At 36.6% G+C, this 24,922-nt stretch overlaps 1 long non-coding RNA gene across 2 annotated transcripts in view; it reads left to right on the forward strand.

The window, feature by feature from the left end:
• The first annotated feature begins 8,922 nt into the window (after window positions 1-8,922).
• LOC134484338 (uncharacterized) overlaps window positions 8,923-24,922 on the forward strand; it is a 40,021-nt gene continuing 24,021 nt past the window's right edge. Inside the window, exons 1-2 of one of the 2 annotated variants that reach the window (XR_010061740.1) lie at window positions 8,923-9,158; window positions 10,111-10,165. This is a non-coding gene — a long non-coding RNA (uncharacterized LOC134484338). The remainder of the gene's footprint in view (window positions 9,159-10,110; window positions 10,166-24,922) is intronic. The other variant, XR_010061739.1, reaches the window with a different exon arrangement.

Raw genomic sequence — 24,922 nt, forward strand, 5'->3', positions numbered from 1 at the left:
CCTTATTTTTCACAGCTGCATAGTATACCATTTCAAATATTTCCTGATAATAGTGAACCGTAGCGAGCAGGCTAAAATTTCCCAAGAAAACATTAAACATTCAGTATCTAAATCTAGATCTCCTCATCCAATGATGCTTGGGCTGATTGAATGGTGTGGCATGAGCAGTTTGTTCTTACAGACGCCAAATCCATTTCCTTCTCCAGTAGTGGCTGCCATCCCTCTGTTAGAGATTTTTACCCTGGTTATTTTCGGTGACTTATGTGATTTAGAAATTGTGACACCATCTGCATGTTAGAAAGCTAGAGATGTTTCAGGTTGACCCTGCCTCCACAGCCAATGAGGTAACATGTGCTCATTGGGCAACCATGTCAAACCCAAATAGCAAGATGTCGTCTTTGACTCCACACATGACTGCAAGATTGCCTCTTGTCGTGCATGCACTTTGGCAACCATGTCACACCTGACAGTGAGATAGCAATTTTGTATCTTCACCCAAAAGTAAGATGGCCTCTTTGAATCTCTTAATCCTACCTGTCCGTGAGCATGGGAGGTCTTTTTGTCTTCTGCTACCTTCCTCAGTTTCTCTCTTCAGAGACTTGGAGTTCACACCAGACATGTTTCTGATGTGCTAGGTTAGAGTTATTTTATATTTCATATCATATATATATATATATGTATATATATATATATACACACATATGCCCATTGTGAATGGCATTCCTTCCCTAATTTCTTCTCAGCCTCTCTGTCATTTGCATGACAGATTATTTTCATTTAATTTTTCATCCGTCCACTCGGCTGAAGGTGTTATTCATATGTAGGTCATTTCTGGTAAATCTTTGGGATCACATATGTTCACTATTATATGATGTGTGAATGGTGATACACTGAGTTCTGATTTTCCAATATCATCCCCTCGACTTCCTTTGGTTGTCTTATTGCTCTAGCTGGGAATTTAAGGACTTTTCTGAAAGGATGCTGCGAAATGAGCAGTCTGTTCTCATTCTCCAATTTAGTCGAATTGCCTTTTGTTTCCCCCCCATATTTGGTATTAATTGGTGGACTGCTTTATTTCATTTTATGTAATATTTTTGTATTTATTTTAGTATTTTATTGCATTATGTATGTGACTGTCATCCCTGGTCTCCCTGAGACCAAAAATAGCGAAGGACGATTTATTCTGTCAAAGGCTTTTTCAGCATCTAAAGAGATAGTCTTGCATTTTTTTCTTTGTTTCTTCAATTCTGCTCCTTCACACCATTGTGTAATAGTGCATATTAAAAATTCATATTAAATATATTAATAATTAATATATTAATTTTGATATATTAATATAATATTTCATTTAATTTATTATATCACTATTTATTAATTTAATATCATAACATAACATATCAATATTAATTATATTTACCATATTAATATAATTTAATGTATAATACAAAATGTTAATATTAATATAATACATTAATATTAGTTATATAATATAATATTAAGATATAACAATTTAATATGTTAATATATATATATATATATATATATATATATATATATATATATATTGCATGATATGCAACTTCCAAAAAGTAAAATCAAAGGAGAACTCCCACTTTAATGTAAAGTGCTGAGGGCAGAATATTTTTTTCAGTTCAGTTTGTTAATATGGTGGATCACTTTGATCAGTTTTCATCGATTGATCCACTCCTGCATCCTCAGGAGCAAGCCTACTAAATGTCGCTGGATGGCGGATTGAAATGTCCTTGGATTTTGTTTTCAAGCATTTTACCTAGTCTTTTTTCCACCAATGTTCGTCAGGGAATTCGTCTGAAATTCTTTCTTTGTTGAGTTGATTTGTGATTTTGGTGTCAGGGCGACAATGCTGTCATGGAATCAGTTTGGCTATTTTCCTTCTGTTTCTGTGTTTAGGCGTAGGTTGAGATATCTTTGAAAATCTGGTAGAAGTCTGCGCTCAATCAATCTGGCCCTGGGAATTTTACAGTGGGGAAACTTTTAATTACTGTTTAAAGGTTAAATTACTCTTTAAGGGTTGTAGAGCTATTCACATAGTTTATCTGACCTCAGTTTACCTGTGGTCAGTGTTATCCTTCGATACAATCATCCATTTAATTCAGAGATTCTAATTTTGCAGACAGCAGGTTTTTGACACCTAATGATTCTGTGACTTTCATCAGTGTCCGTCTATGCGGCTCCCTATTCTTTTCTGATTTTGTTATTTGGATGCTGTCTTACCTCCTATTACATTATTTGTTTAGGGCTTTGTATGTCTGCTTGATTTTCCCAAGGAACTAGCTCTACTTTTTGTTAATTTTTGTATTCACTTTGTTTCTGATGGATCACTCTCACCCCGAGTTTGATCATTTCTTTCTGTCCCCTACTTTAATATGTATTTGCTTATTTTTATTTTAGAGATTTAGGGTATGCTGGGAAGTTGCTAGTGTGCGGTCACTCTGATTTCTTTATGAAAGCTCCCTGTGCTGCATATGCATGTTCCCCTTAACACTGCTTTCCTTACGTCCCTTAAGTTTGGGGAAGCTGTGCCTTCATTTTCATTAAATTCTAGGAATGCTTTTTCTTTTTCTTGTCTTCTCTGAACTTGTGGTTCTTCAGTTTGGAGCTTTTGAATTTCAATGAGTTTATATAATTTTTCTTATTGTTGAAGTCCAGTTTTAATCCCTGGCGATCTGAGAAGATCCAATGCTTAGCATAGTCTTTCTGTATCCGTTGTGGCTTGTTTAGAGTGGGAGAACAAGGTCAGTTTAGGATAAGGTTCCATGAGGTACTGAAAAGAGAGTGTATACTTTTGTGTTCATGTGAACTATACTGTAGATATCAGTGTGGTCAATTTAATTGAACCCCGTGTTAGGGACATCATTTATTTATTTATTTATTTATTTATTTATTTATTTATTTTAGTTTCTGTTTCAATGGTCTGCCCTTAGTGAGAGTGGGACATTGATGGACCCCACTATTAATGTTGAGCTTCGATGTGATATTTAAACTTCAGCAATATTTCTCTAACCAATATTGCTGATTTTGTCTTTGTCTTATAGACATCCAGAATTGAGATGCCATTTTGGTGGATATTTCCTCTGATGCATAATAAGTGTCCTTCCCAGTCTCTTTTCATTAGCTTTGGTAGAAAGTCTGATTTGCTGGATGTTAGAATGGTTACACCATTTTGTTTCTTGTGTCCATTTGCTTGGAAAAACTTTTCCAACCCCTTGGTCTGAGGTTGTGTCTAGCTCGGTACCTGGATTGTGTTTCTTGGGTGCAACAGAAGGATGTTTCCTCTTTTTAAATCCATTGTGTTATCCTGTGTCCTTTTACTGTTGAGTAGAGGACATTAATGCCTAAAGGTATTAATGAGATGTTGCGGAAGCATGGTTTTTTTGCTTGCATGTTTTTGGTTTTTGTGTTTTCGATTGGGATGTTTGAGAAGGTATGTGAGTATTACTTCTCTTCAGTGGGGTGCATGGTTTTTTTTGTTTGTATTTTTTGTTTTTGTTTTCTGGGGAGCTATTGGAGTATGCATGTAAATGTGAGATACTTTCTGTAGTTTATGCTGTGTAATTATTAATTTCTAGTGGGAGGCAGGGATGGTTCAATTTCTGAAAATCCATCAATATAATTCACTATAAAGTGAAACTGAAAGAGAAAAACCACATGATAATCTCATTATATGCTGTAAAAGCTTGCAAAAATATTCCAACCACCATTCATGTTAAAAGCATGAGACCAATCAGGGATACGATTCCTATGCAGAAACATAATAGAGGCAATGGACAGCAGGCCGGTACCCAACATCAATCTAAAGGGAAAGAAACATAAAGCAATTCCATTAAATCAAGGACAATGTAAGGCTGCCCACTCTCCCTATTCTTTGTAGTATTTGAAATTCTATCCAGGGTAAAAGCATAGTTCAAAATTGATTCTGACATGGAGTATGGCCAAGGCCTGTGATGGAGGCTTTACACACAGCTTTAGAACTCCTGGGGTATGGCCCACTCTTCAGCACAGTCTCCTTGGACCTTGGTGAGTCATGAACCCCACGAGAACTTGACACAGAGTGTCACTCAGTTATTGCAATCATTCTCTCTTAATCTAAGAAGTGCATGAAAATCCTCATGGAGCTTCCCACCACTCAGAGGGCAGAGCCATTGGCATTTGCAATAACCGTGGTCCAGGTCTTTTAGCAATTGCCCCTTGGGTAGATCAGTGCTTCTATCGTTGACCAAGGAAATGTAGAATTGTCACAACCCTTAAAAAGGACCACAACCCTTAAAAAGCATTTGGAAAAATAAAATTGATTGTGAAGCTGGCTAAGATCTTTTCCGTACTGACTTTGTTATAAAAAACAATGTATGGAACAATTGGTAGTTCAGAAAGGCTGGGGTCTTTTAAGGTCAGGGATCAAGAACAATGGCGGCACAGACTTATGGTGTGACTGTCACAAAGGCTGGAATGTTGATGACTGATTTCTGAACCAGTTTTACCCTCTGCTTCCTGATAGGATTTAATAATGATTCCCAATCACAGATGTGCATTCTGATAATTTGAAGTAGATGACATTTTTATACAGATGTTTATATTACTGTTTATTTAAAGATTCTTATAAGAGTATTTTTGAAGATAAATAATACAATACTTAACCATTTCTCTGTAAAATCAAATTGCTTACTTATGAAGTTATGTTGGACTTGGGAATAATTTGTTTTCTTTAGGTTACTATGTAATATTTGTTCTAATACTGTATTGGGTATCACTTTTTCAACACTATGCAAGAGAAGAAAACTAAAACATGATCACATTTTTTGTAATACAATATTCAATAAATTAATGGTCTATAGGGAAATATGCCCATTGGGAAACAGAGAAAACCTAGAAAATTTAACTGTATGTCACTGGAATGAACCTGGGAATAAAAATATTATGTAGAAGAATCTCCTATACTTTATGTTCCTAAGTGATTTCTACCCATGTCAAGTCCCTGACTAATTATCTTCATTCAGAGCATGTAACCACTAATGAGGCCAAGAGAAATCTATAGATTTAGAGAGATGTAGTATGTAATGGTTTCGACTGTTTTGCAAGAGACTCTTCTGGAAAAGGCACTCTTGAACCTGGTCAATGTAAGGAAATTGGTTCAGCAGGTAGGCCATAGCAAGTCTCAGTGACATCATCATTAGGCCCTCCATTAAAAATCTCTCGTATCCTGGAGAGCCCTAGTTTCTTCTGTGATGTCACAAGTGTTGTGACATCATCTGCCTCTTAGATATTCCATCAGTACCTCTAGAGTTTACTAATTGATCTGTAATTCAGAATAAACAGCCATTTGGGAGAGAAAAAAAAAGAGGATGAAGAGATCAGAGATGGGGAGAAGGAACCTGGCCTTCTGTCTTGGTATAAAAAAGAAGAAATATGTGGTCCATGGTAAAGCTATGTGAGACCTTTGTAGGGGTTGAGTGGGTTCTCTTAAGAGACAGCCTTGACCTGAGCCTTCCACATATGGGAATCAGGAGCTGGGAAACTCTCAGAAGCATCTGGACTTCCCTGAATATTATGGTTCCTTGAACTCAGAGAGTTTCTATCATTACTTTATTTCAAAAGTGTTGGGAAGGGCACAGTTTTCTTTCTGAGAGCTCATGGCTATTATTCTTTTTGACAAGAAGAAAAAGGACCTAAGGAAGAAGGGAAGAACAAGTATTTTGTCCCTAGCTCAAAGTAATCTCCTCCATGCTATTTATATCTATTGTTTAGTTTTTGTCTGACACTGATATCGGGAAAGAGAAGTGTTTCTAGTTGAGACTTCACCATCTCAGTCTTTCCAATATTATTTCTCTGACTACCATTCCCTGAGAGTGACCCATTAGATTTCTGTGTCAATAGCTGTGTTTAGCTGTCAGTTTTCTTTTCTTTTATATCTTATTTTTTAATTTTTACAAATTTATTTGTCTCTTTAAATGTTTATTTCTCTATTTACAATTATAATATTATTCCCTTTAAGAGTTTCCTCCCATTAGATCCCTAACCAGTCCTTCTCAACTTCTTCTATAACCCCCCTTACTGTCCCTTCAAATTCTCTTTAACTGTGAATCAAACCAAGGGAGTACCAGGGGCTTCTTCTTCCACTGGTGCCCAACAAGGCCATTCTCTGGATTTGGAGACATAGGTCTGTTCACGTAGAGTCTTTCAATATTAGTCTCGTACCAGAAAACTTTGTTTCATTAGCATTGTTGTTCTTATGGGGTTGAAGGTTCCTTCAGCTCATGTTAGCCTTTCTCAAATTCTACCAAAATGATGTCCATTTTCAGTTCATTGGTTTGCCACTAGCATTCACTTCTTTATTTGACATGCTGTAGTTGTGTCTCTCAAAAAATATCTATATCCGTTTTCTGGCAGAATGCACTTCTTAGCTTCATAAATCTTATCTATTACTGGTGACTGATACACACACACACACACACACACACACACATACACACACTTTTGGTGCCTCCTCCAGCTATTTGGTTAGGTGGAATGTTAACATGGATTCTGCACAACTAGGTCAAGAATGTACCATTTACAAATGACAATGTTATATAGACTCTTTCCTGTACTTGAAGTTGAGGTTTCACTGTTCTTCTAGCTTTCTTCACCCTGCCATCTTCCTGTTTCTTATATTGGCCTTAAGAAAGAATCATGGTAAAATATCTAAAACCTTCAAGTCTGGCAATCAGAATACAGGAAGGTAGATTTTGTAGTACAGATATCAAATGTGACTAGAGAACTGAATTGTATAGTCCATGTGGTCCTTTGCTTTATTGATGTCTGGTAATATTAGGATCAAATAAGGATTTGGGAGTTGATCATTTGACCTATGTACACAACATTTCCACTGTGTAGTCACTCTATAGTTGGGCCAAGTTTGTTATCGAATTCATTGCAAAAAAAATGGAATTGTAAAAATGAAATTTTTGAGTACACATGCAGGAATATATATGTCTCCTGTCAATTAATGTACAATCAGAAAATGTAAAACAATATTCACTCGATTAAAGTTCTGTGGGGAAAATACTGGCATATGGAAAACTGACGAAACCTAGGGAATTGAACTATAGGTCAAAAGATTGGACCTGGGGAAATAATTAATCTCCAGAAGAATCTCCTTCACTCCTTGTTCCTAGATCTTTTCTACCCATGCCAAGCCCCTAACAAACTATCTCTATTCAGAGCATGTATCCACTAATGAAGCAGAGAGACGTCTCTAGTTTTAGAGAGATGAATATGTAAAGGTTTCTACTGTGTCACAGGAGACACTCTTGGAAATGGCACCTCCAAATCTGGTCAATGTAAGGAAATCGTTTAGCAGGTAGGCTATGGCAATTCTCAGTGACATCATCATTAAGCCCACCATGTAAAATCTCTTGTATCCTGGAGAGCCCTAACTTCTTCTGTGATGTCACAAGTGTTGTGCTGACAGCAACAGACACTTGGATATTCCTTCAGTACCTCCAGGGTTTCATAATTGGCCTTCAATTCAGAATAAAGAACCAATTGGGAGTGTATTTGTATAAAAAAATAAAAAAAAATACTTGGCCCAGAGGAAAGCTCAGTGAGCCCTGTTTATGGGTTGACTTGGTTTGCTGAAGAGATAGCCTTTATCTTTATCTTATCATAAGGGAATCAGGAACTGAGGGCTTCCCAGAAGCATCTGGACATCCCTTCTTGTTATGTTTCCTTGATGTCAGAGAGTTTATATCATTCATTTCTTTATTCCAAAATCCAGGTGTTGGAAAGGGCCCAGTTGTTCTGTGACAGCTCATGGCTTTTATAATTTTTTCCCAGAAGAGAAAGGTCCTAAGGAAGAAGGGAAAGACAAGTATTGTGTCCTCAGCTCAGAGTACAGTCCTCCTTAATTTGGATTCCTATAGTGAAGTTTGGGTCTGACACTGATAACTGGGAGAGAGAAGTGCTTCTATTTGAGATTTCATCATCTCAGTTTTTCCACTAGTATTTCTCTGACTACCATTCCCTGACAGTTACCATTTAGATTTCTGAGTCAATAGGTATGATTAGCTGGCAGTTAACTTTTCTTTTTTTCTGTCATTTTTTTTTTATTTTTTAAGCAATTTTTATTACTTTTCCTAATTGGATATTTTTATATTTACATTTCAAATGTTATTTTTTATCCCAGTTTCCTGTCCATGAGATCCCTAAACAGTCCCACTAACCTTCTTCTATAACCCCCCTTACTGTACCTTGACATTCCCTTGAGTTGGGAGGCAAACCTAGGGAGGAGCAAGGGCTTCTCCTTCCATTGGGGCTCTACAAGACCATACTCTGTTACCTATTCAGTTGGAGCCATAGTCTGTCTATGCCCAGTCTTTGAATATTGGTTTAGTACCAGAAATCTCTACTTAGTTGAATTGTTGTTCTTATGGGGTTGAAAGTCCATTCAGTTGTAATCCTTTCTTATCATCTTAAAACAAGAGGTCCATTTTCAGTTCTCTGGTTTGTCACTAACATTCACTTCTGTATTTGACATGCTCTAGCTGGTTCTCTCATGAATGATCTATATCCAGTTCCTGGCAGTATGATCTTCTTAGCTTCAATCATCCTATCTAGTTTTGGTGCCTGGTATATCTATATATCTATATCAATCTATATCTATCTATCTCTATCTCTATCTCTATCTCTATATCCTTATCTATATCTATATCATCTATATCTATACCTAAAATATATATCTATATCATCTATATCTATAACTATATCTATATCATCTATATCTATAACTATATCTATACCTATTTCTATATCTATCTATACCTATATCTATATCTATCTATCTATCATATATATACTTTATATATACTTTTAAACTTATATATACTTTTGGTGGCTCCTACAACTACGATTTTTGATGGAATATTTACATGGATTGTGCCTAACTAGGTCAAGAATATATGATCCACAAATGACAATGCCAAATAGACTCCCTCCTGTTCTCATAACATACTGAAGTTGAGGTTTCACTGGACCTCAAGCCATTCCTCTTGCTGCCCATCACCCAGAAACTAATGTTTGGCCTGAAGGAAGAATCATGGTAAAACATCCAAAATCATCAAGTCTTTCCCTGGACAAACAGGAAGGTTGGTATTAGAGAAAAGATATATAATAGAACTACAAAACCAAATTCTATAGTCCATACTGTCCTTTGCTTAACTGATGTCTGGTAATTTATAGATTAAAATAAGGATTGGGGAGTTGATCATTTGAAGAAGGTACACTATATTTCCACTATTATATTCACTCTATAAGTGGGCCCCATTTGTTGACAAATTCATTGCAAAAATGGAATTGGAAAAATGAAATTTTTAAATACACATGCAGGAACATAAATGATGCCCACGGTCCATGAATTTCCAGTCACAAAATGTAGCACAATATTCATTCAATTAATTCTGTAGGGAAAATATTGGCAACTAGGAAACAGATTAAATCTAGGGAATTGAAATTTATGTCAGAAGGTTGGAAATTGGAGTAAATTAAATCTCGAGTAGAATCTCCTTCCTTCCTTGTTCCTAGATCTTTTCTACCCATGACAAACCCCTGAATAACTTTCTTCATTCAGAGCATGTGATCACTAATGAAGAAGAGAGAAGTCTCCAGCTTTAGAGAGATGTAGCATGTAAAGATTTCTACTGTGTCACAGGAAACACTCCTGGAGAGGGCACTTCCAAATCTGGTCAATGTAAGGAAAGCTGTTCAGCAGGTAGGCCATGGAACTTCTCAGTGACATCATCATTAGGCCCTCCATGAAAAATCTCTTGCATCCTGGAGAACACTAGCTTCCTCTGTGACATCACAAGGTTTATCTTGACAGCAACTACCTCTCAGATATTCCTTCTATATATCTATGGTTTACTATTTGGCCTCTAATTAGGAGTAAAGAGCCATTTGGAAGGGAGAACAGATAGGATGAAGAGATCAGAGATGGGGAGAAGTAAGCTGGCCTTCTGTCTTGATATAAAATAAAAGAAGAAATATGTGGTTCTTGGGAAAATACCCTGGGAAGATGACTATAGTTATTTTGTTCTCTAGGTGCGCCGAGCTCTTGGAGAAGTTGCTGAACATCCTAAAGACTTTTGGGCAGATGGTAAAGTTTCTAGATACCCCTTTTTAGATTTCAATTGTCCTGGGGATTGTATGGCTGGTGGTCAATGTATTCCAGGAAGAGTACTAGAGCCAGATTGATTTTTAGATGCATGGGCTAATGGCATAAGGTCCAAATGATTTTTTTTTTGATGTGGACATTCCGTCAGACCTTTGGAAAAGTAAAAGGGTTTTGTGTTTTTGAAGTCTAATTTGGACAATAACAAATCACTTTGAGCATCTTTGGAGGACATGAGATGTCCAGCATTCCCTTGAAAGGATTGGTAACTTTCCACATTTCCTTCGTCATTTTTTGAAAATTCCACGGCCCTTTGGACAGATGGAGAATGTGTGGGACTCACCTGAGGAGTAGTTGTAGCTTTTGGTGTCTCTTTTGCAGAAGAAGATAGCACAAGATTTCTTTTGGCAGAAGGGGGAAGGTTGAAACTGTCTTCCTTAGAGGAGAAATTTTTCAAGACTCCATCAGAAGGAACAAACCTTAAACCACTGTTTCTAGAAACTGGATGCCTGTGGTCCATTTTGGTAGAGGGAGAATATCGAGTATTTCTGCCCAGAGTGGACATGTGAAAGAAATCTATTTGGGTAGATGGGGATAGTTGTAAAGCATGCTGTTCAGATGCAGTAGATCCTAAGACATCCTTCTCAGATGAGGAAGGTCTTAATGTACCTTGTACATGTTTAGAAATCCTGACTGACATAAAAATGGGGTGTAGGTATTAGAGCTACCTCTGAAGATGAGACCTCTCCTGCAGCATCATGGACATATGTGAGAGGGCTGAGAGCCTCATGAGCAGATAAGGATGTTTCTACATATTGTTGACTAATTGAGGAAGTTCCAAGAAATATTTCTTTTGCTAGAGAAGAGGAAACAGACTTTCGTATAGAAGAGTCAGTTTCCCTAGCCTGCTTGACAGGCAAAACAGGTTCCAAGGCCCCTTCAGAAGGTAAGGAAAAGTGCAGAGCCATTGAAGTATTTTACAAATGTTCTGGGTCCGCTTGTGGGTATAAAGAAGGACAGGCAACCCTTTCTGCATATTTGGAAGAGTGTGTAGCATCTTCTGTAGTTGGGGAAGATGGCTAATCTTGAGGAGATAAGGAAGTTCTATAGACTCCTGTGAAGTTTGCGGAGGTCATATGCATTCTTTTGCACTAATGGAATCCAAGGAATCCCTTTCCTCAGATTTCGGGGATGCTACAGACTCTGGTGTTTGCATATCATGTTCCCCTACTCCTGGTTCACATATGATTCGACCCATAATCTTCTCTACAGATGGAATATGTCCTAGAACATCTTTTGCACATGTGTCCAATCCACAAGCCAATCCTAAAGATGTGGCTGTGGGTAGAACTCTTTTGTAGATGATTCTTGTCTCACAGAATCTTTATGAGATAGAGTACTACTCAGAGAATACTGCTCAGTTTTGGAAATTCTAGCATCTCTGATTTATATGTGGAAAATTTTGGAACCTCTCCGTTCAGGACAAAATGACCTAGAGTCCCCTGAGGATGTAGGAGATGTTTTATCTTCTCTGCACATTGTATAAATATGGAGCCTGCATGGCTCATTGACTGTGTGTTGTGATAAACCTGGCTCTTTTGAGCCTAATGACAAGTCCCGTGGGTCCTTTTCAGTGGTAGAAGATATTTGAATAATTCTCTGTTGTATAGGGACATTTGCAGTACAAGGGGAAATGGTGAGGGTGCTAGAACATATTTTTTTATGTTCGGAAGGCGTAAGAGTTCCTTGGGTGGACTCAGAATTTTCTAACACATCTTACATGTGTTTGGAATTCTCAAGAGCCCCTTCTGAAACTGGCAGTGGTCCTTGAAATAATGGTGTAAATGCAGAAAATTTTGTCTCTGCTTGGGCTGGTATGTGTGTTATGAGGTTCACTTGGGGATTTTGTCCCCCTTGGACCATAAGTGATTATTTAAGCCCATTTTTAATAGTATAGGACATTGAAGGTCCTCTTGGTTTAATAGGGTACTTCTGAAATTCCCTTTGTCAGCAGAATCAGGTTTCAAACTCATTTTACCCGAAGCAGATTGCATAAGGCACTTGGTGGAGATGGGAGGCATCTTTGTCTGTCTTTGTGAGTGGACATGGCTCTGATCCCTGCTTTGGCAGCTGGCCAAGGTAGTAAAGTCTCATGGAGAGACAGGACAGGATTTAATCCATTTGTGGAATATGAGAAATCACAGAGATAACCTTTAAGAGAAGAACTTTTGCAGCCCTCTTTGTCTGATGGGATTTGCTGTACTCCCCTTGAACAGAAGGGTCTTTTCCAATACACTTTGGAGGAGAATTGGAAAGACTGGAGACCTGTAGGATAGGGAATGAACATTTGAATCTCCTTTGGAAACTCTGTGGGACAGAAAGCTGATCACCCAGAAGAGTGGGCAATACTGAGACCACAGGGAAGGAGAGATTGCCACTTCTGATCACCGGTGCACACATTCCTAGCCCAAGAGGAAACTGCAGAGTGCCTCTGGACACATGAATATAGGAGTAGTCAAGCTTCAGGAACCATGCAGTACAAACTGCTCCTGGATCTGAACTGGTCCTAACATTATTCTACACCCTAATCTCATGTGGGTTGAGGAAGTCTTAGATTGTCAGAGGGGCAGAAACCCCTGAGAACTCTGCTCACAGTACTGACTCAAGAAAAAAACACCTAGCTCCATCTGGGCCTCCTGTTAATAGGGACCTAGGGGCAGTAGGGGCAGAACATTTTTGGTTGCAGCCTTCATGGAAATCTGCAAGTCAGCCCAACGAGTGACTTCAGGCCTGAGACAAGAGGTGAATCAAACTTTTCTGCTTGAAGTGAGCTGAGTGGTGGTCTCAGGACACACAAAGGCAGAACTGCCCTGGGACCAGTCAGTTCCAGTTTCTTGCAGGCTCCTGAACTTCTGTGGTCCTGGCCCAGAGCTCCCTGATTCTAGATGCTGTGGGAGAGAGAGCTGATCACCCAGGAGTGTGGGCAATACCAAGCGTACAAGGAACAGAGACTGCCACTTCTGCCCACCATTGCCCACACCTCTAGCCCAAGACAAAACTGCCTAGTGCTTCTGGACACAGGAATATAGGAGGAGTAAATCTAAAGGAGCACCATGTTCCAGACTGTGCCTGGATCTGAACTGAACTGTTCAAACAAGCTCCTTGTACCAAAATCCTGAGTGTGGGGGAACTAGACCTTCAGAGAAGCAGACACTCCTGGGAAACCAGAGAGGACTACACTCTGCCAAGATTCCTGACTCAAGAGGAAAACATTTTGTGCCATCAGTGTCCCCACCCTACAGTGGGACCTAGGAGAAGTATGGGAACTTCCTTCTCATTCCCGCCCACAGGGAAAGATGAAAGGGAGTGGACAGGAGCAACTACATGCCTGAGAACAGAATACTTTGTTCCCATAACTGGGTAAAACAAAACAGGAAAACAGGTCTACAGCAATCCTGACACACAAGCCTACTGGGCGGTCAACCACCAACAGAAAGACCAAGAGAAGCTAGCTACAGAGACAACCTGATGGCTAGTCAGGAACACAAGCAACAGAAATCAAGACTACTTAGGCACAACAGAACCCAATTCTCCCATCAAAACAAACAGTGTATATCTAAACAAAAGCAAGATCTAGATTTAAATTCACATTTTATCATGACGGGGGAATGTGTTAAGAAGGTCATAAATAACTCCTTTAAGAATACAAAGGACAATAGAAAATACAGAAGTAAACAAGTAGAATCCCTGAAAGAGTGAACTCAAAAGTACCTTAAAGAACTACTGGAAAAACTGCAAAACAGGAGAAGGAAATATACAAAACCACCCTGGAGTTAAAAATAGAAATAGACACAATAAAGAAAGCACAAGGAAGACAACTCTGAAAATGGAAAACCTAGGAAAGAGACCAGGAGTCACAGGTGCGAGAATCACCAACAGGATAAAAGAGATTGAAGACATAATCTAAGGAGCACAAGATTCCATAGAAATCATTGACACAACTGTCAAAGATAATTTAAATGGAAAAGCAGCTAGCCCAAAACATAAAGGATATGCGGGGCACAATGTGTAGATCAAACCTAAGCTTAACAGGTATAGAAGAGAGTGAAGACTGTCAACATCAAGGGACAGTAATATGTTCAACAAAATTATAGAAAGAAACTTCCCTAATCTAAAGAAAGAGATGCCCATAAACATACACAAAGCCGACAGAACTCCAAATAGATTGGACCAGAAAAGGAAATCGTCCCATCACATAATACTCAAAACACCAAAATCGAAAAACAAATAAAAATATTAAGAGCAGTAATGGAAGAGGTCAAGTAACATATAAAGACAGACCTATCAGAATTAAAACAGAATTCTCAGCAGATACTACGAAAGCCAGAAGATCCTGGACAGATGTCATACAGACACTAAGAGAACAAAAACACCATCCCAGGATACTGTATCCAGCAAAACTCCTAATTAACATAGATGGAGAAACCAAAATATTCCATGACAAAACCAAATTACAGAATATCTTTCTACATATCCAGTCCTGCAAAGGACCCTAACTGGCAAGCCCCAAAACAAGGAGGCAAATAACATCATAGATAAAGCAAGAAATTAATCTTTTCACAACAAATCGAAGAGAAGCACACAATCATTTTCTAACCTGCAATTATGAAAATAACAGAAAGCGACCATCACTATTCTTTAATATCTCTCATCATCAATGGACTCAATTACCCACTAAAAATACACAGATTGACACACTGGATATGTATTGAGGACACAGCGTGTTGCACTACAGGAAACACACTTCAGAGACAAAGACAGACACTACATCAGAGGAAAAGACTGGAAAAAAACTTTCCAAAGAAATGGTCTGAAGAAGCAAGCTGGAGTATCCATTCTAATATCATACAAAATCAACTTTCAACCGAAAGTCCTTCAAAAGCATAAGGAAGGACACTTCATATTTATCAAAGGAAAAATCCACCGAGATGTACTCGAAATCATAAATATCTATGCTGCAAATACAAGGGCACCTATATACAAAGAAGAAACCTTACTAAATTCAAAGAACATATGGCACCGCAAATAATAAGAGTATGAGATTTCAACACCCCATTCTCACCACTGGACAGATCACGGAAAGAGAAATTAAACAGATACATAGAGAGACTAACAGAAGGTATAAATCAAATGGACTTAACAGATATTTAGAGAACATTCTATCCAAAACAAAAGGAAATACATTAATCTCACCACCTCATGGCCCTTTCTCCAACACTGATCATATAATCAGTCAAAAAGCAGGCCTCAAAGGATACAGAAATATAGCAATAATTCCATGCACTCTACCAGACTTCCATGGGCTAAGGCTGTTCTTCAAAAACAATCAGGAAAGAACACCAACATATACATGGAAGTTGAATAATGCACTACTCAATGAAAATGTGGTCAAGGAAACATTAAAGGAAGAAATTAAAGACTTCTTATAATTCAATGAAAATGAAGGTACAATACACCCAAACTCTTGGGACACAATGAAAGCTGTTCTAAGAGGAAAACCCATAGCTCTGAGTGCCTACAGAAAGAAACAGGAGAGAGGATACATCAGCAGCTTGACAGCACACCTAAAACCTCTAGATTAAAAAGAAGCAAATACACCCAGGATGAGTAGAAGTCAGGAAATAATCAAACACAGAGCTGATATCAACCAAGTAGAAAAAAAGGGACTATACAAAGAATCAACAGAACCAATACCTGGCTCTCTGAGAAAATCAACAGTATATATTAACCCACAGCCAGACTAAACAGAGGATACAGAGAGTGTCCAAATTAACAAAATCAAATATTAAAAAGGGAGACTTAACAGCAGTATCAGAGGAAATTTAAAAAAAAAAATCAATCTACTACAAAAGCCTATGTTCAACAAAACTTGAAAATCTGGAGAAAAAGAACAATTTCCTAGACAAATACTAGGTACCAAAGCTAAATCAGGAAAAGATAAACCATTTGAACAACTCATAACTCCCAAAGGAATACAAGCAATCATCAAAACTCTCCCAACCAAAAAGAGTCCAGGATCAGATAGGTTTAATGCAGAAATCCATCCAAAATTCACTGAAATTTTCATAACAATACTGTCCAAAGTATTCCATAAAATTGAAAAGATGTAGTACTACCGAATTGCTTTCATGAAGCCACAATTGCTGTAATAACTAAAACACAGAAAGACCAAACAAAGAAAGAGAACATCAGACTAATTTCTCTTACCAATATCGACACAAAAATACTCAAAGAAATTGTTGCAAACCTAATCCTACATCACATTAAACAATAATACACTATGATTAAGAAGGATTCATTCCAGACTTGCAGGGATGTTTTAATACAGAAAACCAACAATCTAATCCATTGCATAAAGAAACTCAAATATGAAAATCTTTCATTAGATGCTGAGAAAGATTTTGACAAAATTCAACATCCCTTGATGATAAAAGTCCTGGAAAGGACAGATATTTAAGGCCCATACCTAAATATATACAGCAAATACATAGCTAACATTAAACTAAGTGGAGAGAAATTTAAAGCAATCACACTGAAATCAGGGACTAGACAAGGCTGCCCACTCTCTCACAACTTATTCAATACAGTTCTAGACGTCTTAGCCAGAGCAAGCAGACACTAAAGTAGGTCAAAGGGATTAAGTTTGGAAAGGAAGAAGTCAAAATAGCACTCTTTGCAGATGATATGATAGTATACTTAGTGACCTCAAAAGTTCCACAAGAGAATTACTAAGCCTGATAAACAATTTCAGCAAAGGGCCTGGGGATAAAAATAACTCTGCACAAAAGCTAAACAAGCGGAGAAAAAAAAACTAGGGATATGACACCCTTCAAAATAGCCTCAAATAATATAAAATATCTCAGGGTGACTTTATCCAAGCAAGTAAAAGATATAAGCACATGAGCAGAACATCATGTCTCCGAAGAAAGTGAAAAAGATTTCAGAAAATGGAAAGATCTCCAATGCTCATGGACTGGCAGGATTAATATAGTAAAAATGGCAATTATACCAAAAGCAACCTACAGATTCATTCCAATCCCCATCAAAATTTCAGTCCAATTCTTCATGGAGTTAGACAGAACAATTCATAAATTCTTCTGGAAAAAAAAACCAGGATAGCTAAAACTGTCCTCAACAATAAAAGGACTTCCCTGGTAATCACTATCCCTGAACTCAAGGAGTATTACAGAGCAATAGTGATAAAAACCATATGGCTTTAAGACAGAGTCAGGCATATAAACCAGTGGAATAGAATTGAAGACCCAGAAATGAACCCATGGTCACTTAACTTTTGAGAATGGAGCCAAATCCATCCAATGGAAAAAAAGATAGCATTTTCTGCAAATGGTGTTGGTTCAACTGGAGGTCAGCATGTAGAAGAAAGCAAATTGATCCATACTTACTGCCCTGTAGAAACCTTTAGTCCAACTAGATCAAGGACCTCCACATCAAACCAGATACACTCAAACTAAGGGAAGAAAATTGGGTAAGTATCTCAAACACATGGGCACTGGAGAAAATTTCCTGAATAAAACAAAAATGGCTCATGCTCTAAGATCAAGAATTGACAAATGTGATCACATAAAATTGCAAAGCTTCTGTATGGCATAGGACATTGTTGTTAGGACAAAATGGCAACCAACAGATTGGAAAAAGATCTTTACCAATCCTATAACAGATAGAGAGTGTATATCCAAAATATTCAAAGAACACATGAAGTTAGCCGGCAGGGAGACAAAGAACCCTATTGAAAAATGGGGTTCAGAGCAAAACAAAGAATTCACTTCTGAAGAATATCGATTGGCAGGGAAATACCTAAAGAAATGTTCAACATCTTTAGTCATAAGGTAAATGCAAATCAAAAGAACCCTGATATTTCACCTCGCACCAGTCAGAATGGCTTAGATCAAAAACTCAGCTGATAGCAAACCCTGGCGAGGATGTGGAAAAAGAGGAACACCCCCCATTTTTGGTGGGATTGGAGACTGGAACAACAATTCTGGAAATCAGTCTGGAGGTTCCTCAGAAAATTGGACATTGATTTATCTGAAGGCCCAACTACACCTCTCTTTGGCATATATCCAAAGATGCCCCAACATGTATCAAAGACACGTGCTCCACTATGTTCATAGCAGCCTTATTTATAATAGGAGAAGCTGGAAAGAACCTAGATGCTTATCAACAGAAGAATGGATACAGGAAATATGGCACATGTTCACAATGGAGTGTCATTAAGAGATACCAACTAAATAACGATGGAGAAACTTTACTGGCTCTTTATCTGATGTATGGATCATATCTATAAGACACAAAATATCTTATTCATCAGAAATAAAGTAATGCAATTAAATATGCAATATGGTTGATTAAATGCTTAAAATAATGGCACAGTAATTATCAAAAATTATATGAAAATTACTAAACCCACAAATTGTTGATGAAGTACAAATACAAATGACAGTGTTTGTATAGTGTTGCTGGAACAAAGAACCCTGGTATATGTTTGTTGGATCTAAAATTCAATATAGCTACTAAAGAAATTAATATAAAACTGAAAACTGAAATTATTTGTGATTCAATAGTAACACTGAAGGAATATGTACCTTGAGGAATATGTCTATTCCAGGTATAACTCCATGACTGTATTTACCTTCTCACTGTTCAAAATATCCATGTTACAAAATTGGAAAAATAATTTATATAGGCACCAGACCTTTTTTTTAACCATCAAAAGAGCAAAATTCTATCATTGGCATGGATATTGATGAAACTAGATATCATTGTGCCAGTTGAAAATCCAGAAATATGAAGACAATTATATAAATTTTATGAAAATGGCCAACTGCTGTTTGTTTGACTTTGAAGCCTCTACTATTGAAGGAAAGTCAGATGTCATGTAAACACGGTCACATTTTCCCCATGGCTCACATGGCCATAGAGAGGATCCTACTATTCCTGTTTTGCTAAATGGCCATGTTGTTATACTGCCTTCCAATACTAACTGTTTTTATCCATACATTACTACTTTTAATGATCTGTGGTCAGAGAAATGTATAGGTGTACTGTGCAGTAATTACTGTAGATCTGTGTAACTTATATAAGTGCTAAGACCATGAGAAGAAGAAAGCTGAGCATAAGGATGGGGAAACAGCAGAAAAGGAGAAGGCAAAATTGGGGAGTGAGAGGATTCAACCGTGACATCTATAGATGAAACAGTTGTTGGACCAATGGACTCACTGCGTCTACAGTCGTATGCACAAGTCCTGTACACAGTTAAGACAATGAATTAGGGAAGATCCCAACAGGCAGTAATCAGTGAACCAATAGATTATAAAGAAAATAAAACAGGAAAATATAAAGAACATGAAGCTGGAAATGGAATGAATCCAGAGAGAGTAGAACCAAGTTAAGGATCGGTGTGATCAAGGTACATTGTATTCGTGTGTGAAGAATAAATAAAATTCTAAAATAAGGAAAAAGTTCTGAAAATATATTAAGGATTTTTATATCCTATGGAAGTCATTTTTTCCCAAAAATAGAATGGAGAATCCTAACTTTTTGTAAGTTTCAGAATATTCAGTGAAAAAATGTAGTTACATTAGTTCAGTGCATGCTGTCTGTATTATGGAAATATCAAACTGAGACTCATTAATCTGTACAGTTAACTTATATCACCTGTTCAAATAAAATAAAATAAAACACTGTGTAATGATCCACCAAAACCAAACTGCACACTAGAGATTGAAATGCAAACCTAAAAATGCCCTGTTCTTAACCTCAACAATTTTACTCTTTGAATCTCCAAATACTTATGAATATAAAAGTTCTAACCTGATAATCAGCATATATTATGGTGTCTCTGTGACTTATATAGTAAGACTTTTAGAGTTGCACATTGCCATCAATTATGTCATTCACTTTTAAAATCCTAGGACAACAAGATCTAAAATTCATGGGCTTTGGTCCTGACAGCCAGGGAGTGCACTCTGTACATGATCACTTTATATTAATTAGCTAAACTCTGAAAGGCAATTTGCTGCCTCACATAATTAAATTGATTCATTGCTATGTTTATGGTAAGGGTTTCATGTGTATATATATATATATATATATATATATATATATATATATTTCTCAGGACAAATTTGCTTTCTCTTGTAATGGATAGTGGGCTACTGATGAGCTTAAACCTCTTCCTTCCAAACATAGCACTTACAATAGATTATTTTCCACTCTCGATCCTAGACACAATAAAGATAGGAAAAACACTGAATATAGTATGGGCTTTGTTCTCTGTCCCAAAAGATCGTTTTTGACTTCTTCATCATATTCACCACCACAACCAACACCACCACCAACACCACCACCCCCTCCACCACCATCATCAACATCAACATCATCATCTTCATCTAATTTACATGAAATTGAATTTGGAATCTTGTTACACCAAAGGATGAAATGAGAAGTATTTTGCTTGAAGAAGAGATGTTGATTAACACTAACTCCTGTACAGTCATTTTAATGTTATAAAGACATTATCAAGGTTTCTTCAGATGATTGATTGAAATGCTAGCGTGCTGTACATCAGGGTTTGAAATTCCTGTTGAGAGAGAATGATCTTTTACAGCAAGGCCTTCATTATCAAACTTTACTTTAACCAACGAAGTGAAATTGTCCCAGAAATAAAATAGTGCCTCTCCAGAAACAGCTTTTATCCACTGATACACATCTACTTCTATTTCTTATTTGTCATGCTGATGTGGGCTTAGGATACAATATATTCTGAATTATTAATGGTATTTTAGTATTATTTGGGTTAATTGTGAAAATTTCAAAGGATCATACCTCTTCCTTGATTGTATCCCATACATTTAATTTGATCTTGAAGAGTTGCATGAAAACTGAAGTATCGAAAATGTATATCTTCCCATTGAAAATTTCTAACATCCATCATGTGAAACTCCCACTGGACTTCCGTGGATTAATATCTCTGAAAGCATTTAAAGAATTTCCTATTGCAATATTGCAACTCTACAGAAGCTTCACTCCCATAGTTGTAGTTCCAGATTGGCTGTAAACAAATAATTTTCCTTGCCTTGGAAAGGATTTAAAATATTTTTATTAACTTTTAATATAAAATTTGTTAAGCCTTTGAGAAAAGTGGGCAGACAGGCACTAGAAAGTATGTTTTTTAAAATTCTTTTCTTAAAATTTGACTTTTTCATGCAATGTATTTGAATTATGATTTCCCTTTCCTCTATTCCCTCCTTCTTCTATTCCTCTCCAGTCATCTATATCTACATTCTTCTGACTCTCACTAGAAAACAAACAGTCATCTAAGGGATAAAAATAAAATGAAAGTTCATGAATTTGAATAGAACAAAACAACAGATAGAAAAGAGCCAATGCAGGCTACAAGAATCTGATACAGACACAGAGACACAGACTTCCATTCACACAATCAGGTATTTCATGGAAACAGAAAACCAGGAAAAAATATATACACAAAACATACCGAGTAAAAATTAATAGATAAATAAATAAATAAATAAATAAATAACAAAAGGAAAAAGACATTCCGAATAAAAACTCCTGTCATATTATGAGACAAGGATCCCCCAAAGATGTTGTTCAGTTCCCTTATTTCTTTATACGAATTCTACCCTTAAAATTAGTTTGGTTACCCAGTGAGATTCCCTTGGAGAAAACTAAGTTTTCATTTTCAAATGATTATCCACCGGAGATAACTTCCAGTGTAGAGATAAGGTGATATGCAGGGCTTGGCCTCTTTCAAGGGCTAATTAATAGGTAAGGAAATCTGTGAGGTGCTGTCTTCTGACCTTGATACAGTTGTGGCACTCAGGAACTCAGAATACTTACATCTATCTGAACAGACCCTATATAATATTGACCCTGCCTATTCAAAGGAACTAAGCGAAGTGTTGGAGAATAGAAAATGATGTAGCCACTGGTGTCTTACCAGTTGTTAAGTGTATAGCTTCATGGTCTTTTTCACAGAAGTGACTCAGGTTAAATCCAGGGGGTCATGAAAGAAAAATAAAAGATATGCATGTGCTGAGGGGATTTGGTCTAAAGAGGATATGTTGGTTGGGGAAGATAAGATATTGGGAGTGTAGTGGGCTTCCATACATGTGTTGTGCATGTATGGAATTGTCAAAGAATAACTTGCTTTCTTAAAACTTCCAAATGTAACCACTAAGATCGGTTTGGCAGATATTCTTTCAAATCAGATCTATTTGTTTTTAAAATTGGATCTCATTGTGTAGCTCAAAATGACCTAGAACTCCCAGTGTTCTGTCTACTGCCTCCCATGCTCTTGTATCAGGTTTACTCTACATTGACAAAATTATAGAATATATGTTAATCTTCTGTTTATAAAGTTTAATTACATAATGCAATATTATCTCATTTGTTTTTCATTTAACAATATATCTTGAATACATGTGCATGAGGAATTTCTTCATGGAATATCATGCATTTAATAAATGGTAGATTACTCATTTGTTTAAATAATAACCTAATTGTGGCATTCAGATTATTTTCATTTTCATTAAGTAAAGTTCGCTACAGAAAATCAGCATGGACAATGACTTTGGCACTGTACTCAGTGGTGATTATTTACAATATATTTTGTTTAAATTACAAAACACATTGTTGGAATGATCTCAATGCTGTAAAGTAATGAAATACTTGTATAAATACTGCCAAATTTCCATCTCTGAAGACTATAATAAATTCATAATGCTATCAATTTTTTGTGAAAGAACCCATAGTGTACCATTCAAAATTAAATGATACATATATTTTAAAACGGTATCAGTCTCTGATTTCTGTCAGTTGTTGGATTAGGGGAAGGATTGATGAAGTTGAAGTGGGGGGCAACCTCTATAGGAAGACCAGCAGTCTCAACTATTCTGGACTGTTGATATCTCCCAGACGCTGAGCCAACAACCAGGCAGCATACACTATCTGATCTGATGCCCTGACGCATGTATAGCTGACGACTGCCTGGTCTGACCTAAACCTTGAGAGTTTTGAGGCCCCAGGGATTATGGGGCCTGGCAGGATCTGGGGAACATCGTCTTGGAGTCAGGGAAGGAAGAGGTGGAATGGGATGAGTAACTGTGTGAGGGGACAAGGAGATTGTACAATGGAAGGAATGTATTTAAATAATTTATAAAATAGTTTTACTCATAAATTCAAATGTTAGATTTTTTTAACATCCACATTGCAATTCAATAGTGAAGTTTAACATTTTATCCTTACTGAACTGTGTAAGCTTTAATCCTTAATTTACTCTTCATACTATTTGCGAATTTTCTTCTTTCTTATTATATTGTAGCAATTGTGTTTGCATATGTAGAATGCTTACTATTCATAATATGTGCAGAAAATACATTCATGAATCTTTTTTATTTGAGTGATCTGTTATGTGTGAATGCGTATGAATAGATTTGTGCACATGGACACAGGCACCTGGGGAGACCAGGAGATGTCAGATCCCCTGGAGCTGCTGTTACAGCTGGTTGCAAGTGGCTTCGTGGATGTTGGAAAATGAATGTGTTTGCTCTTATGAGTATAAGTGCTCTTAACCACTAAGCTAATATTACAATACTTATTCCATAATAAAATCAACCTATTTATCATTTTCTCATGTATTTCTGGTGTCTTTGTATTTGAGACATCTTGGCACATTCTAGGTGTTGAGACTACACTCAGCCATCATTTTTTCCAGTTTTCTTTCCTTTATCATCGTAAGATGTGTTTGATTAAATATGTTAATATTATACTGTAGATCTTTCAAATTTTTCTTATAGAACCTTGGATAAGTGTCTGTTTCTGTCCTCTGCACAATCGATCTCATGTGTTTTTGCTTTCATATAGAATGAAGTAAAAGCCTGTTAGTTTTCCTTTGAATAGTTAGTGTACTAAGAAAATGTGTTTAATTTCCTATTTTAAGACCAATACAATATATTATTTATTTAAAATGTTCCTATAGTTTTGTTTTTTTTCTTTTTCTTATTATTATTGTTCTCATTAGTCTCATTATTAATATTCTGTGTAGCCTTTTATGTGTGCAGGTGTTGTGGTGAATATTGAAGTCTTCAAAACATATATGTGTAGGTATCAAATTTAGGTTCTTGGTTTTTCAAGGCATGAAATTTTATCTGCTGGGACACCTCACTGGAACACACTATAAAACTTTAAGGTGACATATAGCTCCAGGCTGCTTTTATGTAAACAATATTTTCATCATTTTGCTTTTAATAAATATTTTTGGTTATTCTAATATATTTTATTTTCCATTTATACTTGGTAACCCAAGTATGCTTATTTTAATATTTAATTAATAATTTAATCATGATTATTATGCAATTGAAACCTAGCTAATATGATATAATCTTATATACAATTGAATAAATGCAATTATTTACCTAAAGCATGAAGCTTGATACGTAATTTTGTTCATTATTCCTATGTATTTGCATAAAGCAGAGAATATTTCATCGTTATAATCCTGATGCCAATTTTAGAAAGTATGACAGCTACCAACTACATGTGACTTTCAATCACTTAAAAGGTGTTTGGATTATACTATTAAATTATATTTCCCCAACATCAAGTAAATATTTATTTTGCTTCAATTAAAAAACGCTCTAT

Source organism: Rattus norvegicus, chromosome Y (assembly GCF_036323735.1).
Source record: "Rattus norvegicus strain BN/NHsdMcwi chromosome Y, GRCr8, whole genome shotgun sequence".
In the NCBI taxonomy this organism is placed as follows: Eukaryota; Metazoa; Chordata; class Mammalia; order Rodentia; family Muridae; genus Rattus; species Rattus norvegicus.